Genomic DNA, 22,750 nt, shown 5'->3' with positions numbered 1-22,750 from the left:
TTGACAGGCTTGAAAGCTGAAATCCCTCTGTTTATCTTGGGGCTGTGATAGTATAGTCAGTGACAGCACAAACATCTACCCTGCCTCATCTATATGCCTCGAGTGTGAGCAAAGATAGTTCAGTCTCCATGGCCATTAAATCCTGTTGATTCCATCAATAAGAATGCCACTTACTGAGAGATGTCACAGTGACTTTGTGATCCGAGTGACTGCTCCAAACACACTGGATTGAGACACCAAATTCATCTCACATACCTCAGCACAAATACCACAGTAATGGCTTTCACTCACGGGGAATCTGGCGTGGATTCAGAAGGTGCCTTAGATTTAAACCTTTCTGAAATTCAATCACCTTCCCCTGAGCCAGACTGTCCCTCCACTTACTTGAGAAACTTATTCATGTTTTTTAACAGGTTCCTTTTCATGTATGAGGTCTTTCTTGCATTCAGGAGCTTTCTATCAGAAAGAAACAGTTTCTGGGATCTGTGAGACACGTGAATAAGAATGCTTAAAGGTTGCGGATGTAAAAAACTGCACAGTCTGGTGCTGCTGCAGGTACTTGATGCTGTTAAATGAGCTGCAGGTACCTGTCTTTAATCTCATTTCTTCCCCTGCTCATGTCACCAAAGGGGTTGCAAAAGCCTAAAGGGCCTCAAATATAATGGAGTAGCCTCCAGAAAAATCATCTTTCTGCCTCAGTTTCCCCAAGTAGAAACTGGAGATAACAAAGTTCTGTGAAGATGCGACTTTAAAAAACTAATTTATATTTTGGTATTTTATCAGGTATGCAAAATGCTAAGTAGCATTGCCACCTAATTTAGCTATCCATCAGTAGACTAAAAAAGGGAATATCTTTCAGATTTTTGTTTTCAATAAGACTTTCAGGCTAATGAAACCTGGTGTAGATAATTTGCTGTCTTCTTTTTTTTAGTTTCAGAATTCTTCTGCAGAAAAACTGTAAATGCTGCTAGAAAATTCAAATGCAAGTAGCAGCAAAGTTTGCTTCAAGATAAATTTGTAGAAAACATATGAGCTTCATTACTTATCAGGCAATATTTAACTGAACTAGTATGGTGAACAGATGCTGCTCTCCAAAGGGTGCTTTTGTCTAGAGATCATTTTGAACATACAGAAAAGAAAATGAAGAAAGAATTGTAGAAAACTTAGCTGCAAAAAAGAAACCCATATTTGGTCTAAACCACAAAATTAATTTTTTCTAGCATCCCAGGAGTTCCATATCTAAGACAAGTGTTACTGTGTACACAGACTTTTCCATGGAAAGGCTTTGTGTGGTCAATAGAAAGAAACTTCTTAATCAGCACCACAAACGTCCTTGTCTGAAGTGGCTGCAGAGAAAATTTGGAGCTTCATCTGCTTTAGCAGGCAGCTCTATAGGAACTCCAGGCAGGCTCTCCATGGGAGCAAGTGATTGGGGGTGTGGGGAGGATTTAGTATTTGGTTCTGTAGTTAATACAAAAGTACTGCTGATGGTAATTTAGTGCCAGTTCAAAACATCATGGACATAGAATATCCTGAGCAGGACAGACCCACAGGCTCATTGACACAGGATCTCCTGTCCCTGCACAGACACCCCAACAATCCCAGCCTGTGCAGCCCCGGCTCCCTCCTTTGGACACTCTGCAGCAGCTTTGGGTTTTTTTACCTCGTGGTGCCCCAGCACTGGAGGCCAGGCTGCCCCAGAGCAGAGCAGGACAGTCCCCTGGGCCTGGTTGCATCATCTCTTTCCAAATCACTGCAGCAAACACAAAACTTTTTCAAAATTTACAAGTCTAAAAACCCAAACTTATTTTGTGTCAGCATCTTATTATTCCACATGGACAATCTGTTTCATAGAGGAAGACAAGAGTGCAATTCTGTGCATGCAGGGTTTTCCATACCAGGAGTACATTGAGGCTATGGGGCAACTCTTAACCAGGTTCCTGATTTGATTCTGCAGTGGCAGAAATACAACTGTCAGCTCATAACCTGCAGGTAAATCACAGGAGAGCCAATGTCCCTGTCATTCCTCGGATAAGCTCTGCATTTTTCCTGTCATTAAAGATGGTCCCAAACCATTCTGGATATCTTGAAAATTACAGCATATATAATCTATCCCTGAGTCCTATTGACGTTCCTGACATTTACATCTTTGCTAACATATTTTATTCCGGTGTATATCTTTGGCGAGAAGGCAGAAGATATTTTTACCCCGAATATGGGTTTAGATGTATCAAATGTCCCAATCAGATGTGGCTTAAGTAATTTGAAACTTTTTTGCCGTTGACTTTAATGGAGTCTGTTGTTTGGACATGGGAGGAAACCCAACTATGGGAGGACAATAAAGCTGTACCTCTAATATGAATACCACAATACATTGTATAGGTCCTTTTAGGGCAGTATCCCTTTGTTTTAGTACATATGATTTTCACTATTACAAGTTTCCTCACATTCCTAACCATGAACTCTATATAAATTTTGTTAAACATATAAATATATAGAATTTACATTAAGTTCATCATGTCTGTGCCCCAAGGAACATATTTTCATTGTAAAATTCACTTGTAGATCAGTTGCAAAAACACTTTTGACTTACGGCCACTTAAAAATAATATATTAGTAATCAGTGAATGATTAACACACATTTCCCCCCCTTAGTTATTTAGGGCAGTCTTGAATAGGACAGTGAGAGCATGATAATGTGTAAGTGCTACGAAATAATGGATAACATCCAGTAATAATGTATTTTAATATTATTTATACATGTCTCTCTCGTGTGTTACACAGTGGAGCCACTTGCAACAATTTAACTTAAGAGAAGCACTGCATAGACTTGTCATCCATTTGTCCAAAATTGTCATCTTAGGTTACAGTGCTACTGATATTTGCTGTTCCCCCTTTTCAAACATTGATGCTGTTTACTGCATCACTGTCTGGGCAGCACAATGGAGAAAGAGAGCCACAAGCATGGACTAATCCCACAGGGAGTCACAGCCAGAGCTGAACATTCAGTGGTTCACAGGGAGCACAAGAGGGAACTCTGATTGCCGTGCTCCTCTCTCTTGTTTAGTCACAAAATATGTTGCTCTCAATGCATGAGAAGGGGTAAAATCTCAGAGTTCAGAGCTTCCTCAGAGCATTTGATTATTTGTTATAGGTTTGGAACAGTCTTTGTACACCAAATTACTTAAAGTATGCCCTTGTAATAAATAATAATTTTAGTTTTGTTAAATAAAAAAAGGCACAGAAGCATTTGGCTTCTTTTTTTAAATACATGTTAAAGGCAACTGGTAGAGGATTCACATGATAATTCATTATAACAATGTGGCAGGCTTCTAGTAAGTAAAGTTAAATAATTTTAATGAAAATGCAGTGACAGAAAAATAAGGATAAAGAGTTGAACAATGGGCATTTGAATGTCTGGCTCTTCTCGTGGTGGTTCATGGGCTCTTTTAACAGACTTCCCATGGAATATGGCCAGTCCAGGACCTGTGTTCTGTGGATGATCTCAGCACAACTGCAGATGAATTCAGGAGCCTGTGAGTGACACTGGGTAGCATCCTAGGCACCGGGTTATGCTGATAATGATGCTTCTCTGTCCTCATTTCAGATCTGGATGTAGTTTGTAATGTATGAAACATAAAGATGCACCTTCAAATGCTTTCCACATATTTCTCCAAGTGATGGAACCCTAAAATAGTACTTTCAAGCTTGGTATGAGTGGCCAAGGAAGCACAGTGGAACTCGGGAGCTTGCACTTGTACAGCTTTACCTGCACTGGGTGGGTGTTGCAAGTTAGTCTGAGGACAAACAAACCCCCAGGACATTTTCAGAGGCAATTATTTGAATTTTTAGAGCTGGGAGCTGGCAGAGAACTCGTGTTTGTTTGTTCCCATCTATGCAGACACACCCTACATTTTCAGCCTTTATCTTAGGAAACAAATAAAGGAGGGATCCCACTGCTCATGAGCTCCTGTGAAATACTCTGCTGAGCTCAGCTTGATTTCCCATGGAGAGCCACCCACCAGTGGGAAAACAGTAGACACAAACACATACAATCACAGCACTAAAATACAAAATTGTGTGTATTCTTTTAGTAAATATGTGTATCTGAGTAAACTGAAGAAAAAATATGATTAGAAATCTGCATTCTTGCAAGACCCATCTGCTGTCTGAAGTTGGGATATTTGAGATTTGCAAGGCATTAGAAGATTTTAAGATTAGAAGATGTAAAGAAAGCAGATGGCTTCATCCTATTTAATTTAATTAAATTTATTTAGTATGAAAAAGGGAGAAAGCTAACTGTCTCCAGCATAAAAGCTCTTTAAATGCATTAGTTCCTGAGAGGCCTGCAATCTGAATATTGCCACTGTGCTTTTTAGATGAATTAGATATTGTCTTCCTTCATTCCTTATAAATTGTGAGGCAGAATAACTTCTGAAGTTCCTTTTAATATAGGAGGATGCTCAGGTACCCAGTCTTAAATTGCAAGTACATTACTATGGAACAGTGAAAGTGTAATTCAGAACTATTTGTCATTCATGTTGTCTCTTAATATCCTAGACCAACCAGAAGATCTACTTAGCAATGAAAAAAAAAAAAAAAAAAAAATCAACAAAGATCTACATACCACTAGAAACATCTCCTTCATTTCAGCTTTTTCATGTCAGTTTTTATCCAAGATAGTTGTAGGACTCCTAGATCCTGCCTTTTAGAAATGTTTTCTCCTGCTTATACCCAGGATGACTGATGTTGCTCAGACTAAACACACACACTTGTGTGTGAAGCACAGGCAGGAAATAATAAAGCATATCTTTTCATAGATACTATATTTTAAAGCTCTTTAAGCAATGATGAGGTTCACACCTTCCGTGCTAGTTTGTTACAGTGTTTAATTATCCAGAACAATTCAGAACAAAAATCAGTACACTTGGCCTCATTAATGTAAGGCAAAGCAAAGCTTTTTTAAAGCAACCCCCAGACAGGATTTGTAAACATCAACTTCATTTTTATTTGGTACAAAGCACATTAGCAGTAGCAGCAGAGAGAGAGCTAAAATTTTACAAGTAGAAAATTAATCACAGCGGGTGATGACAGGCTGGTAAAGTGTCTCATTAGGAAAAGAATAACAAGGAGTTTAATAGAGAGCCAGTGTTTTGTAAGGATAATGGCCTGGGTTTTCAGAAGGTATTGGTGATTTGGGAATGCCTTAGTTCTGAAATCAATTCAAAATTCCTCATTTTCAGTAGAAGCTTCAATCCTTTCCCTGCAACTGCTTTAAAGCACTTTGAGGGTGAGCGCCCCAAAGCCAATAGACTCTTTTATCTATCCCAGGTGAAATTCCTCCCTAAACCACCTAGAGTCAAAATTTTCAGGAGAAAACAGCATGGTTTATGAGTCAGATTTGCAGCTGATGTGAACTATCACAGCCCCAGACTGTGTAGGCAGAACAGTGCCAGTTTAGGGCAGTGGAGATCCTGCCCCAAACACGAACTCCCTCCAGTAGGAAGAGGTGAAGTCAGTGTAAGGAAAAGCTGTGTGTTCTGGGGAAAGCTGCAAATGCCCCCCTGCCTCAATCAGGCAACCACACCGCTCACCACAAGACAGGATTTTGGAAATGTTTTATTTCTTGCTTGCAACAGACATAACTAACTCAGGATCTCATCTGGAAAAGGGCATCGTAAACCCAGCTGGCAGAAGCAGGAGACAGAACCATAAAAGACAAGAACAAGTCATAACTTGAAAGGACAGGTTGGAAAACAGAACACACTGGAAGAAATGCCGATATTATTTTAGCCATTTGGAGGACGAGGCAGGGGTTTTACAGTGAGTATGCTGGGTAGTTCAGTCTTGTGAGGTATAACTGATCTCTTCAAACAGATTATCTGTAAAAGTATGGGTTTTTTCTCTTTTTAAGCTTTTGCAATACATTTAAATGCATTATTTTTGTTTGGGTTTTGCTCTCATGAGTGCCTTTTCCTCAACGACTGAGCATATAATTTATGTAACCTTGTAACACCATATATTGCAGGCAGGTATTTTATGGCATAATTTATTTATATTTTACTGTTGCTGTGTGCAATAACAAGGTTTCTGCTGCTTACAATTTCATTCATTAGAGCAGGCAGGACAATGGGCAAAAAATCATCACAACCAGAGGCTGAAAACATGGTAAGAATTTCAGCAATGCCTCATTTTTAGAGGCCCTTCTCTGGTATAATATGCACCAACATATTAGTAGACTTTGTAAATGACATAGGAAGAAGAATGCACCAAAAACCAATAACTCATGATGTAGCAAGACAAAAAAAACTTATAAAAGAAGTGAAGGTTTGTCTGTTGGTGCAAGAAAACATTTCCTTTCCTTCTGATGCTTCCTCCCCTCACTATTTACATCACTGGGAGAATTTTAATGCCCCTTCCCCATCTATTGAAGTCACATTGAGAAGATTTTTAGTGTCAGCTATATAGCCAAATTATTTCTAGATATTCAGTGCACAATAAATCTACTTAGGGTGCTTTGTTCTGATGAACTCATTTAAACGTATTATATTAAAAAATTACATTTTCAGAGGCTTCTCTAGACATTTCTTAATCGGTTGTCATGGTGATGTCACTGATTACAGTTTTTAATGTCCCATTTGAAGATTATGCACTACTTAATGATCCAAAAAGTAGGTCTAATTTCTTTAGAGAAAAAAACCACCTTTTCATGGAATGAATTACACAGGTTACTCATAGCACAAAATAATGAAAAAATGCAAATGCCACAATGTAAAGAAAAATATAGGGAAGATTATAGGCCAAGAAGATGTCCTACACCAAGCAGCTTTTTAATAAACACAGCAAAAGAATAAAAAAAGTTGCAAGAACTAAAAATGTGGATACAGAAGAGAGTGAACAACACCTGAAATATCCTTGTGCAGTCTTCAACTCTCTCTACAGTTACAAAACAGATCTGGAGAACATGTGAAATTATTTTGTATTTTAAAGGAGTTTGTAGTGATATTCTCAGTTCCTGGTTGCATTCTCACTCTGATTTAGGTGGCTCTGCAATCTGCAGCAGAGTTCTAGCTGGGAATTCAGTTTCAGCTTCACCTGAGCATGTGCCACATACTGAGGTGAAAAAGCCCCCAAAACTTATTACATTTCTGTTTCAGACAACTTTCCTTATCTCTAAAGGGTTAAATGTCATTGTGGTTGCTCTAAAAAATTTAAACATGGTTTTCATAAGCAGGAATTTAAATTTCCAGAGGTCTTGCTGTAGAGTTTTTTTTAACCTTTACTTTTATAGGTGTCCTAGGCTGTAGCATCCCTCCCATCCACGTTCTGCCTGGCCCTCCAGTCTGGAACATGACAAATAAACAGCTTTGTCACCTCAGAAGGATTGAACTGGATTCCAATCAGTTCAGCTTAAACCACCTGATCTCTTCTCAACCCAAAGAGCCTGCTTGAGGTTACTCCAGAATAAATCCCCCTAAGTCTGTGTGGCAGAGGCATTGAGTCCTCAGCAAGAGCTGGTTCTGTCAGCCCATCCTCTACAGCTGTAAAACTAATGCTTAGGCTGACTTGTAGCACATTGAAGTCAAGGAATTAGAAAATTGAACAGTTTGTTTACTAGCAAAGGATTTGTAAAAACAGTGGAGGGAATAGGGGAGGGAGAGAATAGGGGGTAACAAGGGAAAAAATACACCTCCATTCACATTATGTGGTCATTAATCTTTGTCTAGGGCCTGGGTCTGCAGAAATATTTAGACACTTAAATCTCATTCCTGCAGAAGATAATTAGGTATGTAATGCTTTGATTTTGGCTAATAAAATACTGCTTTACCTTCCAAAAAACCCAAATTTTTTGTGATATCCATTGAGAAATTCTTTCGATCAAGGTTTCAGGTTCTTGCTTTCAATTTTTTGGCAGATTCCACATTTCTGTACCTACTAAAATTTCTAAATGGGACAAGGGTCAGGACACAAGGAATTATAAAGATTTGCCTTGTGGCAGATTCTGAAGGCAACTAAAGGAAAATTGTGTATTTTGAGCATAAGGAAAGTTGAAGATTTTCAGAGACATGAAGAAAGTTCTGTAGGTCAAGGACTTCATTCACAGTGCAATGAAAATAGCTCTGGTTTTGTTTGGAAAATAACCATCTTCGGGGTTTTTTTTCCTAGACAATAACAGTCTCAGAAATATGGAAAGAGTGAATATAAATCTTTCAAAAGAAATGTGCTGTATTCATTGACAGAGAGGAAGATTTTGAGGGAAAATATATACTGGGAAAAGGATTTAAAAAAAAAAAAAAAAGGCAAACAAAAAACAAACCCCAAAGGACTTCCAAACCAATATTTTTTTGGGGGGGGTGTTTCTGATATTTGAACTAGGCCCATCTGATCCTTGCTGTAACAGGCCTAGAGAAGTGATTCCTCTGTCTCACTTACAAAACATTGTCAAATACCACAATACTGATTCAGTGTTTAGCTCTTTTACTGACATTTGCTGCTAAGGCTTAATTTTACTTTGCTCAGGCCTAATTTTACCTCATCAGAGCTCCATTACTTTAATGTCTGGCAGCAAGTAGAATGTGTATTAATGAAAACAACCAAATCTCCACAGAGATGACTGTTCTGATTACCGCTGGAAGGTTTATTCATCCGCAATAGGTGTAAGCACTTTGTAAAAGTAAAGGATGATACTATAAATATCTTTAAAGACCCATTAGAAGGGACACAGCAGAAGAAAACTTATGAAGGTTGTGTGATCTGTAAGTGACTATGCACATGCTAAAGCAGCCAGAACATTCTGGTACTTCACTGCAGCCAAAAATGCCATGTTCATGTTTGGCACATAATGAAGTTTGGAGTATGGAAAGAAAATGGTTTTATTCAGCATGAAAGTTAAAGATAAAACCCTTCAGAACTGAACCTAATTGTCCTTTGTGGTATTTCTTAAGGTCAAAACTGTAGTTGATGGTAATTATAGTCCCCTTCTCATGAAATCTTTGCAATTGCACTAAAAGCAATACCAAAACCTCCTGAGCTTTCACTGGCTTTGCTGCAGAGAGAAATAATGTTTCCTCTTTCTTTTCAGTAAATAATGCTAATTTAAAAGGTCATTGTGTTTTAGTTTTCCTGTGGTGGTTATAACTGCAATTAAACCAATATCAGTCAAAATAAATTATTCAGAGAAGTCTAAAAGGAAATAATGAGAAGTAGTATAGAAAACAAATGGCTGTTTTGATCAGGAGATCAGCCTACTTAGAATCTCAGTCAAGAAATGAGCCACCACTTTTCTTACAAAAGGCAGACATCCTTTTTTGACATTCACCTCTCCCATAAAGTATTTCCTTCACTCCTTAGCAGTGAGAAAAATTCCACCTACCTTTGCATGTTCCAGCAAAAACTTTGTGTGTTTTCTCTGGTGCAGGATCTGCTTGAGCAATGGCCCTTTTGAAAAAGAAAAGAAAGGTAACACCATAAAACAGTCCTCACTCTCCAGTCTCCCCGTGGTGCTCAGTATCCAGAAAGCAAACAAGAACAGAAAAAGCAGCCAAACCCCAGATATCCCATTTTATGTTTCTCTTGGTGACTGTTTAGGCCTGGCAGACTGGGACTTCCAGGCTCTGACAAGTTATCTCCCTTTGTTTTAAGACCTCTGCTGCTTTGCTTCCAGTTTAAGGTTTGCATAAATTCACACACAGTCTCTTTTCTCCCCTCTCAGCCTGGTTCTCCAGGCTGCTCTGAGGTGTTGTGGCTGTGCAGCTCCTGCTGATGGGAGTGGGGCTCAATGGTTGTCAGACTCGGCAGCCTGGGCTGGAAATCCCTCCTGCCTTCCCTCACTCTGTCCCTCAGCTTCCTGTCTCTTTGGCACCTCATCGCAGTCCCCCAGCTTTCCTCAGCATCATTGCTTCCCCTTTGGGGTCTGTGTCCTAATTATCCCATGGAAGCCCAAAGGTATTTCTGTTCCTGTTACTTTTGGGAGGAGGATGTTTTGGAATGAGCACGTTTCTGTATATACCCCTCAACACTGTTAAAGAAAGGAATATGTGTAAGGTTCATCAATAACTAAGTTTTAAGTCATCTCACTCCTTCAGCCTTATTTGACTTAATACTTTCTCTTATTTTAGGTTTTATTTGTATTTGTGATCTGAGAAATCCCCGTGTTCCAACTGGCCCCTCTGGGAATTGCTCACCAGTGCTTTCTCTTCTTGACCAAACTTAAACTTATTCTGAGGAAATGTTCAGTTTCTATATCTGCACAATCATACCTTGGGAAGGTCATAAAAAACTCTGGTTAACCTCACTTCTTTCAATAGCTGGGATTTTTTTGAGGAAAGTCAAATCCTAGAAGAATAAGAGAAATTTTTAATGGTGGGAAACAAAAAAATTGTTATTAAAGTGCACAGAAGCACTCTAATTGAAATGCTTTCTCTGTTCATGAAAACAGGCTGTATGCTATATCTTTATTTCCATTTCCATGCTCTAACTGCAGTCTCATTTGTTCACAATAATGAACATTTATGTTCATACAACAGCTTGTTTAAGCCAAATATAGGCCATTACACTTATGTGAAGTATTCATCATTTTCTGGCATTATATGCTGACCTCTTCTTTCTCAGATTAAATAATTTCATACTAATCCCTGCAAATTTTTCCTCCCTTTTTTAAAATTCCTTCAGTCAATGGATGGACATTTAATTCAGGATTGCAGACGGACTGGTGTGCATTAATATCAATGGTGAAGTGATTAGCTCTTCAAGGTGGCATAAAATATGCTAAACCAAGTATATATTTTTGCCACTGAATTTTGGAAAATATCATGGTCTTATTTAGCTGCAGTTCAACAGCAAGATACAAAGTACAAAGGTGGTTTTCCCTCTAAATTGGATACTCTTTCCATACTGGTATTCAATTTGATTAATGTTTACATTAACAACAATTTATTGGTCACTTGCTCAGCAGAACCTTTCCAAAGAGACATTATATATGTTAATGTGTTGCTACTTACATCCCTATAAAACATACACAGATTACAAATTGGAAAATATAGGACTAATTAACACTGATCAGATGCATATACTGATGTGGTATATTGAGAAAATCTGATTTTCAGCTCCATTTAGTCAGAACCAACATGCTGACCATCATTTTGAAGAATGCCTGAGTAAACTTTAAAACACAGCAGCAGAGGCCCTATTCATCTATTCAGCTTTGTTTTTCTATAAATCTAAAATATATAATAATGTGGTTTAAGTTTAAGGTCTATTTTGCACTAGATTTGAAAATTGAATAACAATCATAGAATAGCATGGGTTGGAATGGACCTTAAAGTCCATCCCGCCCCCTGCCATGGGCAGGGACACCTTCCACTGTCCCAGGCTGCTCCAAGCCCCAATGGCCAGCCTGGCCTTGGACACTGCCAGGGATCCAGGGGCAGCCCCAGCTGCTCTGGGCACCCTGTGCCAGGGCCTCCCTCCCCTCACCGGGAACAATTTCATCCTAATATCAAATCTAAAACCAACTTACTGTGTAAGCAAAGATACAGCGGTAAAGCAATCCAAGGATGATATTCACACAGCCCCAAAAAATGCATTTCTGTTAGATGAAAACTTAAATCTCTCTTTTTTTATGCTTTGTTCTTAGATAATTTTTATTGTGATGAGAATAGGAGATACAATAAGAAAGAAATCAAGAAGGAAAGCTTTAAGGCAATTACTGTGTTTAGAAATCATTATCTGTCTAGTACAATACAGCTTCCACTTCTGCTAAAGGAAACTCGTTGCATAAACCCCCACTTTATTCTTGTTTTGCACAAGCACCTTCCCACCCAAGTGCACCATATGCCAGCGGGCAGCCACACTCAGGCTGATGAGAAGGGCTGGGAGAGGAGCCCCAGAACTGAGAGATCTTCCTCACATCAGAAAGGAACGTGTCACTCCTGTTTACTCTTAGGCAGTGCTGGGAAATGAATAGCATTAAACATTCAGCAACATTATTCCTTTTCTATGTCTGCATAAATTTTTAACTGTTGCAATGTCCAAAATAATTTGTATAAGTTTTAAAGCTGGGGAGTATATTCGACCATATTATGCCTTTGCTAGTCAGGCCAATAAATTTAATTTCAGAGCACTGCTCTTAAAGTCTGAACTGGACAGTTCTTCAATCAATTTGAAATTAAATGTTAAGTTGGTGCCAGCTTCCCTCACGTTACAAGAGGCAAAGTTTTAGCCTAGTAAGGGGTACCCCAGAAACCCGTGCCTGTTGTGTGAGATTCAACTTTGCCACCTTGGAAATGCTCACAGGCAGGAGTGTCTGAGTCTCCTGTCATCACCGGGCACATGAGGTACATCTGTGTCATATACACACACACGTATTTTTAATATAAAACATAGATCTCCTTTTAAGTTGCTGTTCTTACAGAATGCCATTTCCAGTATGTCTGTACACTGAGTCCTGCTCGTAGCATTTTTTTGATCTCTTGGACCTACCCTCTGCCCAGCCTTCAATCTCCCCATTTCCACTGATATTTCCTCTCCACCAGCCTTGAAAACCTTTCAGACATTTGAGCAATATGTCATATTTTCTCATCTGTTTTGGACAAGGTTCAGGTCAACCCTGCAGTTTGTTCACCTGCCAAAATTGCTTCCTCTGACTAGTGGGGGATGATCTGCCAGAGTGTAACAGCAATGAAAGGAGATTCAGTGACTTGAAGAGTTCTTCTCTGCCTGGTCAAATCTCTAAGCAGTTCAAATTTTATTAACCTCTACTGATCTGATGCAGTATTCCAGTGCATTATGGCTGGCAAACAATGAGGGTGGACCCTCAGTCAGAGGCTTTCCTGTTAGAGAGAGGACTGAGGTAAGAAAAGAGGGATCTGGCTTTCTTCTCCGGTCAGGGGGACAAACTGCTGAGTGTGTTTAGCAGCTTTTCTACCAGAATCTCCTTCTAAACATTCCTTACTGTAGCACCCTCATTTTGATGAGTACTTCACCTTCAGAAAGGCTTTAGCATCCAAATGGCATCTTTTCTTGAAAACAAACAAGAAACATACAGAGCATGTAAAAACATGCTTTATTGGGTTAAAGACTTTAGGATTAAAACAGTTTTGCTTTTCCAGCTTGTGGTGAGAACTCTGCCCTATTAACTTGGGCTGCAATTAGTACTTCTGTACAGGACGGCATTTCTTCCAGTCTAATCTTCTTAGGGCCAAAATGTCTATAGATGCTTCAGTAATTCAGTTTAAATTCTGGATTTGGTCCCCAATGTGGGAATACTACTCTAACCACAAATATTTCTCTGGAAAGAAGTTGTAGTGATAGTATCATCTGCTGATTTTTGGCTGCTGAGTTCATCACTTTTCGGAAGTGAAATCATCATTTTGGAAAGAATATGCAGCATGAATATTAGATTAATCACATATTTGTTGCAAGAAAAAAAAACATAAGGGAATTTGTGCCCTATATTCCAATGAATTAATTATGAAAATCATTGCACTTGTTCACAGAAGAGAAAATCTTCCATATTGTGGAATGAAAAATCTTCTGTTCAATCATATTGTGTATGTAACCCCCTCTTCCCCTTCTTTTGTACTTGGCCATCAACAAACCCAAAAGTTCTTACATCTCTGCATTTTTTCATCTTAGAGAGTAAAAGGAGGGGCACTATGTGGATATATTTTTCAGAAAGATGAAAGTCATCCATTGTCCTAACTGAAAGAATAAATAGTTTTCCCAAATTAAGGTTTTTGAGAGTCAAGGCAGGTAGGTTTTGAGAGTGAAGAGATTATTATTATATTGACATGACTGAAAATTCAATTTAGCCTGCGTCCAAATTTATTGTCTTGTTGACTCTCGTATGAATGTGGAGCATCTACCTGCACTGAACACAGAACAGCAGTCTCAGATCACTGAAAATTTGTTGGTTTCTTCAGCTGAAGAGTTTAAATGTGTTTTCCTCTAGTTTTAACTCAAATGAAAAAATGTTTCATGTTATGTCATCATGTAACTGTGCAGGAATAGAGGCAAATACCAGGTAGAAGTACAAAAAGGTACCTGCGATAGATAAACAAATACCCTGTGCTGGTGCTATCATTTGAATACAGGAATCTGCAGTTAAAGAGTAAGAAAGCTGACAATGAACACGGCTTTCTCTCAGTCACGTCCATTACAGTGTGTACTAGTTTGAAAACAAACCAGTGGGAGGCACCAAGTCAGAATAACAATTTAATAGGGAAATTAAAGAAAAGGAAAAACTAAAAGAAAACGCTGGTTCAAACTGACAGAGTCAAGATACAACCTGAGTCCCTGTTAGGCAGGGTGGTGGTAGCAGTCTGGTAGAATGGTGGCTGCAGTCCTCTGAAGTGGTGATCCTGTAGAAAAAAAGGGTTTGCTCTTCCTCAGAAAGTCCAGCAGTGGCTGTGTAGCTCCTGACCTCTGGAAATCCAGTGGAAAGGGTTGTCTCTGGTGTTCAGAGTCTCAGATTATATCCACGATGGGACGCTTGGTTCCTCCCTCTGGGTGGAGCATCTCACAATGGGGTAATGAGTCATGAGGCCAAGTGTTGATGAGGCTCATTAACAGAAGATGGTCCGGAGGGAGTTATCTCTGAGTCATGGGGCAGGACAATGATGGGCAATTAACAGAAAGATGGTCTGGGGGGAGGAGGCAAGGAAACACTGCCCCACCTCAACAGTTCATGAGGATGGTAATAGAATACACTGCAACCCAGGACACAGTGTCTTGGGCCTTTAAAGTGTCTTGCATTTCATTTTTCAGAACTGTCATTATTCAAACAGTTGTGAATTTCCTTGTCTTCTTTCTATTTAAAATCACTGGTGTTTGAATGTGCAAAAACAACCAGGCAGCTCTTTCCAGTCCGTTTTTGTGCATCCTGTTGGGGTAGGTCATGGTTTGGAAGATGCAGAAATTGATGTAGAACTTAAGCTTTGACACAAACTAATGCTGTATGTTTATGTTTGTTTTCATGCACGTGTGCACCTCTAAGTGTATAAACATACACCTTTACCTCATGCTCTGGCAGCCCTCTGAGCCCTTTGTCTGTTTTTCTTCCAAAACAAGAAACTCCTCATACCTCATATCAATTTGGAAGCAGTAGGAAATTAAAAAAGAGCCAGTAAATCTTAGGGAAGTAAGTGAAAAGTTGTATATTGGGAACAAAGAGAAAGAGCATCAATTGTATGCAGCAGAGACAGTTTATCTTTTTCATTCTTCTGTCAGTTTTGAAAAACCATGTGTTATCTAAGGGTTAAAAATAAAAGAACGTTAATATTGCACAGAAATGCTTGTTCTAGATCTCAAATTCCAATTATTGCCTATAGTACACTGATAACTTAATTTAGTGCAATTTTTATAAGCCACATACCTAGAGCTGCCTGCTGCACCTTGGATGGCTTCAATACGTGCTCTAATCCATGTGTGAGTTAGCGTTCCGTGAGGAATAGGGAGTCTTCCAATTTATTAACTGAAGTATCTTACATCTTTCTATGCTAGAAAAAATTTTATATTGACATATCCAGAGTTTTTATTGAAGTTATATTAGTGCTATCTATCAGGGATATGCTAGAAAATCTATAACTTCCACCAAAATGTTGCCCATGTGAGCAATTCAGTTTATGAAGTACAATCTTCCCAGGCTGGCTTAGTGCCTCCTGGTTCATTTTTCAAGCTATGTGATGTTTAATGAATTTGTCAAAATAAAAACTAATACACAGTTTCACGTCTATCATCAAATTATGCTTTGCAATATATGGCTAAGGGTATGAAAAAAGACACCTATATGAAGGTCTGCAAATGGAAAACATCTCAGGTCTGTGCTGTTCTATTTCTTGTTTTGACACTTCTTCTCAGGCTCAGAGATGTTTTACTTTGGTTGCAATTGCACTGGGAGTTTGTCCAGATGAAGTAACAACACGGTTTCATTATGTGCAGCATGTAGATATTTGTCTGCAGTGCACCACCAAGCCAGTCAATATATTTGCAAAAAAAAAAAAAAAAAAGGGAAAGGTTGAGAGGTCTTTATGACCTTGTTTAAAGCAATCCCAGATCCCATTTTCTAAACTGCTAAACAGATTTTCAGACTCATTTGTTTTCTCTTACATATTAAGTCAGAACCTTGCGGCAACTAAGAGAGTGACATTTTTAAAACAGCTTGACATGATGTCTGCCCTGTTTATAGAACTGCATCACTTTCCCAGGGCCCTCAGTTTCTTTGAACAAAGCTAAGAACAGTAAACCTTTAGGAATACTAAAAAGGAAAATGATTCCTCCATGCCCTGCTCTGCAGGCATGAGTAATATGTGCTGTACTACCAATTTTCATAATCACTGGCAGTTGTCAATCATCATAAACCCGTCAGTGCTGTGTCCTCTGAGGGATCTCACAGGTCACTGCAGAGAGCTCCACGTGTGCTATGTCTCAGTTTTGATGGAGTGAAGCAATGACACAGAGAGTGACGAGACCTGTAACTTCTGGAATATGAGTCCCGTGAGGAGCAGCTGAAGGAGCTGGGGTTGTTTAGCGTGGACAAAAGGAGGCTCAGGAGGGACCTTTTTGTTCTCTACAACTCTCTGAAAGAGGGTGGAGTCAGGTGGGAGTCAGACTCTTCTCCCAGGCTACTAGACATAGGAAAAAGGGAAAATGGCCTCAAGCTGTGCCAGGGGAAGTTTAGGCTGGATATTAGGAAAATGCTCTTCATTCAAAGAGTGGTTAACCATTGGAATAGGCTGCTTAGGAAAGTGGTATAGTCACCATCCCTGGAGGTGTTCATAAAATGAGTAGACTTGTCACTTTGTGATGGTGTTCAGTGGAAGGTGGGACTTATTGGTCTTGGAGGTCTTTTCCAATCTAATCACCCTGTGATTCTGTGATTCCCATGCTCAGTCAGATACCTTGTGTGCACCCCTAAACCATGGGGGGCCAGGGCTGCAGAGCTCTGCTCTCACTGCAGCTGAGCCTGGGCTGACACTCTCAGCCTTCCTACACAAATGTTCAGGCATATTAAGCTAATAAAGCGTATTAAAAACCCACTGGTGGGGCAGTGCTGATTACAGAGCGTAAAGAAGCCAAACCTTACAGCAGAGATTGATTGTGGAGAATCCAGAACCATCAAAGGACATATTCCTGTATTTCTTCAGGAGAAAACTCCCTCTTAGGTGTATCTTTTTAAACTCAGTACTGCCACAGCTGCCAAGCTGAAGTGATGTGGCCCTGAATTTACTGGAGAGATGCTGTTTTATGTAAATTTTGGTATTAATACCAGCAGGTGGATGGAATAATATTTAAATGCATGTGGACTTAAAACACTCGTGCATGATACTGGGTGTGCAGTAATGCACCAGGGGGTAGGCAGAAGCTTAGGAATGGATGTAATCACGTTAGATCTTGGATCAGGAATGTAAGGCAGGAGCTGTCTGATAGAAAACATCTGTAGCAAGTAATCCTTTTGCTATGGAATCTGGCATCCACTGGTCAGGATAGTGCCAGTCCGAGGCTAGTCCCAGGATAGCCACACCACCCCAGCCTTGTGCAGGCAGACTCTGGCAGCTTTCCTGATGTTTCAGTGCTTTCCCCTTCTTGTTTGGGAGATGATTCCTCTGGGACAGTCTGCAGAACCAATGCCACCGTCACTGAATCAAGATATTGGTTCTTGCAAAGAAATGCAGAGGGCTTCTGAAATAAAACATGATTACAGGGCTCTTCTGTGGGTAGCTGGTTTATTTTCGTTTTCTGTTTCTTTGGTGGGTTCTTGTGGTTTATTTCTTTTTTTCCAGTCAAGGCTGAAATCCGTGTCAAAAAGAAAATTAGGAATCTGAAAATGGCAGAGAAGTCCCAATGAAATAATGACCACAGACAGGTGCAAGTGTGGGAAACCACAGGAAAGGTGGTATTGAAAGCCAGTTTGTTGAGGCCTGGGACTGTCTCAGAGGAGTTAACTGAGTCTTTCACAACATTTCCATTGGTCTCAGATGATACTATCTGAGCAATGAATCAAGAACGAAGATTCCTTGAAGGAATGTTCATTAGCATAATTATGTTCATTAACATAATATGTTCCTCACTTAGTATGAATCTGATTGGCTTACTTGGGATTAAAACCCTGAAGCTGCAAAACTGAGGATGACCTTTGCTGGGAGTTTGAGGACTTTACTGCTCCAAAGGTTTGGGATTGTAGGTCCAGGATCCCATGTTTGCACCACTATGTCGAATATATTTTTGTTCACAATTTTAGTACCACAATTATTATTCTGAAAAAGCAAGCGCTCTCAGACTCTTTTTTTCACTGCTAGAGCACCTAATATTTGCCAGACAGAGACATTCCTGTGAGACAGAACTGTACATAGATGTGTATTCTGGAAACAGTTAATAGAGAATCTCTGTGTAACTTGAGTTCATTTATTCTTGATAATAATGGAACACTAGGTTGGCATCCTAATGTCCTATTTTTCTGCTTAGTTGGAACCTGTCATGTGCATGTTGACATTAACAGGAAAGCTGAATATGAAACTTGACTTCACTACCTAGAACATTAAAATTTCAGTAAGTTCAAAAAAGAAAAATGCAAACATTTGAGAGGTCATTCTGCTCGTTCATTTTTTTACAGTAAATTGCATGCAGCTCTCATTATATCATTTATCTCTCATAATAGCTTAATTTGGACTCCTTCCAAATTAAAATGGAGGCTAAGTCATTGTTTTGCTGTTTTCAAAAGAGATGCTGAATTTCCCATGAATAAGGCAATAGAGCAATGTCTTGAATACTAAAAGGAATACACAATTTCCTTCTGGTAGCTGTGCTGGCAATTGAGTTAGTGTGTTTCCCTTGCTTGAATGGCTAAAGAAAATAATGGTTTTGTCCCTTCAAATGGCACTGTGGAATCCAAGAGCTGATTTCAGCAATGTGACTCATACATCACACTGTCGTGGTTCACATATGGTCTCCTCTTCTAGAAAAGTTTCTTGATGGCTTCCTGGGTGATAAAACAAATCTCTGTGCAGCTCATATTGCTTCCACTGCACCCTCCCCACTGCAGAGGGGAAACGAGCCTGTAAACCCTGCTTCTCTCTGAACATTCCCTTTCAAAGACAGCATGTGCTATTATTGCTAAAGTCAGAGTTTTCACAGACTATCAGACAATAGTTTGTTTTTTTTAAGGAGAGTCATTCCGTAACGTTATGCTCACAAGTACTGCCTGTTCTCCCTGACAATGTGAGCTAAACTGTTCAGGTCACTCTAATAAAGCTGATTCTGAGGTTGTAGTGAGACTGGGCCAGTGCTTAAATATGGGCTGGGGCAGAGGGGCTGGAAAGTGCCCAGTGGGAAAGGCCCTGGGGTGCTGGGACAGGGGCTGGACACGAGCCCAGGGGTGCCCAGGTGGGCAAGAGGCCAATGGCACCTGAGCTGTCCCAGCCCTGGGGTGGCAGCAGGACCAGGGCAGTGCCCGTCCCCTGTGCTGGCACTGCTGAGGGACCTCGAGGGCCGTGTCCAGTTCTGGGCCCTCATGGCCAGAGAGACCCTGAGGGGCTGGAGCGTGTCCAGGGCAGGGAACGGAGCTGGGAAGGGGCTGGAGCCCCAGGAGAGGCTGAGGGAGCTGGGAAAGGGGCTCAGGCTGGAGCAAAGGAGGCTCAGGGGGGACCTTGTGGCTCTGCACAAGTCCCTGACAGGAGGGGGCAGCCGGGGGGGTCGGGCTCTGCTCTCAAGTGGCAGGTGAAGAGGAAATGACCACAAGTTGTACCAAGGAAGGTTTAGATTGGATATTAGGAAACATTCTTCATGGAAGGGTTGTCTAGATTTGGAACAAGCTGTGGAGGGAGCTGATGGACCACCATGTTTCCAAAACCATAAGTAGATGTGGCACTTGAGGACATGGTTTAGTGGGGAACATGGAGGTGGTGTTGGGTCGATTGTTGGACTTGATTATCTTGGAGATCTTTCCTAACCTTAACAATTCTATTGTGTGAAAGGAGAGGCCCCAGAATGAGCACCCATCCCCTTCCTGGGGTACTCACAGGAGGCTGTACCCTGGATGTAGAACTGTGGTCATAAATCTCAAGGCACTCTGCCGTCTCCTGCCCTTCAGAAGGTGATTTTGGTCACTCTTCCAGTCTGTGCTCCCTTCCCCCTTTTATGTTTGTTTGTAAGACCATAGAATTCAATTTCAACTTAAAAAATCATGACTTTGATTACAACCAGGAAACTCCACTGCTTTTCATCTGCATATTCCTGGAGCTGCATGGGCACCAAGAGATTTTGACCCTACACCACTATCAAATGTAAATAGGAGATATCAAGAACAGCAATTGTATTTTTCAAAACCATCCTACAATAATATGAAGAATGCACTGAAGAATAGCATAATTAACTGAATGTGAAAGAAGTGAAATGCAAGTGTTTATACTGGAAAATGGCCAAGACACAACTATTATCTGCCACATATTATTTGAAATATTCTCCTCCATAACAAGTGCTGACAGGAGGTCAAAGACACCCTTTAACTCATGCCCTGGAGATAAACACAATTCATGCTGCCTTTTAAATATTAACTAGTGGCAGTTCTCAGTTTTCCTACGAGTTAACTAACAGTAGTAATCATTACTATCAAATGCTCTTACAAACCTCTCAAGGCATGGATTTCAAAGAACTCTGCAAAAATCTGGAAGTGCCTTTTATTTCCCAGTTTTGCAAATAAGAAGAGTGATGTGGTTGGGATTCGTGATTTGCCTAAAAGCCCAGATTGCCATAATGCATTTCTAAGAATAGCACTTAGGGGGTTTTGGCTCTCAGCCAAAGGATCACTTCAAAATCCACTTTGCTTCTGACACCTGTGTTGAGAGCCATGTAACACTGATTTGGAGATGAATGGGAAGGGGGAGCAGCATTTCATGTACCAGCCACACTGAGCGTTACAAAACCTCAGGTTGCTTTTATCAGAGATTTCTCTCCTGACTACAAACAGGCCTGAGCTATTGCTTATTTGACAGGTAGGGGCATGGACCCCAGTTCTTGGACATTTGGACAGAGGAATGCTCTCTGAAGGCTTTCCTCTGTGTAATTCTGCCTGGTGTGACCACTCTTCTTGAAGATTTTTATTTCACTGATAGTAAGCACTGATGGGGCACTAAAACTTAGAGTCTTAGCTCAAAGTGGAATAGAATTAAATTCAGTGTGAGTGGTGGAATGCACAGCAGTGGCTGGGAGATAAACTTGAGAGCAGAAAACCCTGTGAGTATTTTGTCTATAGAGCAAGTGTGGCATAACCAGTCCCATCAGAGACATGCCAGAAGTGCCAAAAATAAAAAGACCTCGGCTGGATCACCTGCTATTTAGGAGTAGAATTCATAGCTAAATTCAGATGATTAAATTCTGTATCAGGAGATAAAGGTTTGATGCCTGAGAATGTTTTTACAACATGCAGGAAACAGGCAAGGAAAAGCTCTGAAAATGAGCTGGAACAGATGAGTGGGGTGTAATTCTCATGCTTCTCTTCTGTGCTCTTCCTCTCCCCTCTCCTGCTCTTTGAAGATGTAGCTCCAAGGTCTAAGGATTCAGTTTTGCACTCAGGAGCATCAGGGAAAGGTTGCAAAAGGGAGATGGGGGAAGGAGGGAGTGAAAGAGAGAAGAAAGTAGCAGATACCTTGGAGACACTAACCAACAGAATCTAAAATATTCTTTTTAAAACTGGACCACTGTGCAGCTGGAAAGTCAAAGGATGTTAAGCTAGTCAGTAGTAGGAGTGTTTTAATCTGTTACAATGAACGAAACACTCTGAAAAACAGAATATCGGCATTTTTCAATTCTTTGGACAATAAACAGGATGGAAGTGCTTTTAATGGGTCCTTCTGCTTCCTCAGGTCTGGCTGCACAGTGGCTCCCATCATCAGGGAGCTCAGTCTCTGCATGCTGGGTGTACATACACTACACTCAATTCGTCCAAAAGCACAGGCAGAAAGAATCTCTAAGTCACAACGTTGTTTAGGCTGAGTTAGGTACTCTCTTTCTCATATTAGGGAGTATCTACTGTGTTTATATACCTCTACGTCCTCATCCAGTACAAATCAGGACACTTGAATCAACTAAATTCCTCCTCTTTAGAGCCCCTGTTTTCTGTGATTAAGATTTTGGTAAACAGCCTTGATACCAAACACTATTTCTATTTTAATTTTATTTTGATTTCTGGTATAGCAAATGTCATAATTAAGGCAGAAGTGTTGGAGTTTGGTTCTATTTCTTGTTCCCCTGAATCCATGTATACCAAATACTTTGCCTTGGAGGGAAATTGGGATTTTCTTTTTTCCAGTGACAATAGGACTGTGTCCAGGTTGGCACATACAACTTTATGTTTCCTGACAGCCTGTTTGCCCTGCAGTTTTGACTTTCTGAAAAGTGTTGATAAATCATGTTCTTAAAATAAAGTACTTTAATTAAAAATTTGAAAAAAAGAATTAAAAGATTTTGCATGGCTGGATTACAAATTCATTATCATCATCTGGCATTTGACTGGGTTGTCAAAGCAAAGTTCTCATAGTCTGTTTGGCTAAATTACAGTGAGAGAACAGAGTTATGTTACATGTTCCATCTTTTCCTGCATTATCTTGCCACTTCCAGAAGCCACAGTTTACCCTGCCAGTCCTCTTTTCCCTTCTTGTCTGGCACTGGGAAGAAGCAGAGTTTCAGACAGCTCTGACTACTGCTGACTTCAATCTGAGCTCAAAAAGCAGGATGGTTTCTTCCCTTTCCAAAGACC

This window comes from Corvus cornix, chromosome 11 (assembly GCF_000738735.6).
Source record: "Corvus cornix cornix isolate S_Up_H32 chromosome 11, ASM73873v5, whole genome shotgun sequence".
NCBI classification, from domain to species: Eukaryota; Metazoa; Chordata; class Aves; order Passeriformes; family Corvidae; genus Corvus; species Corvus cornix.
The sequence above is the reverse complement of the archived record's forward strand: the minus strand, read 5'-3'. Positions refer to the sequence as shown.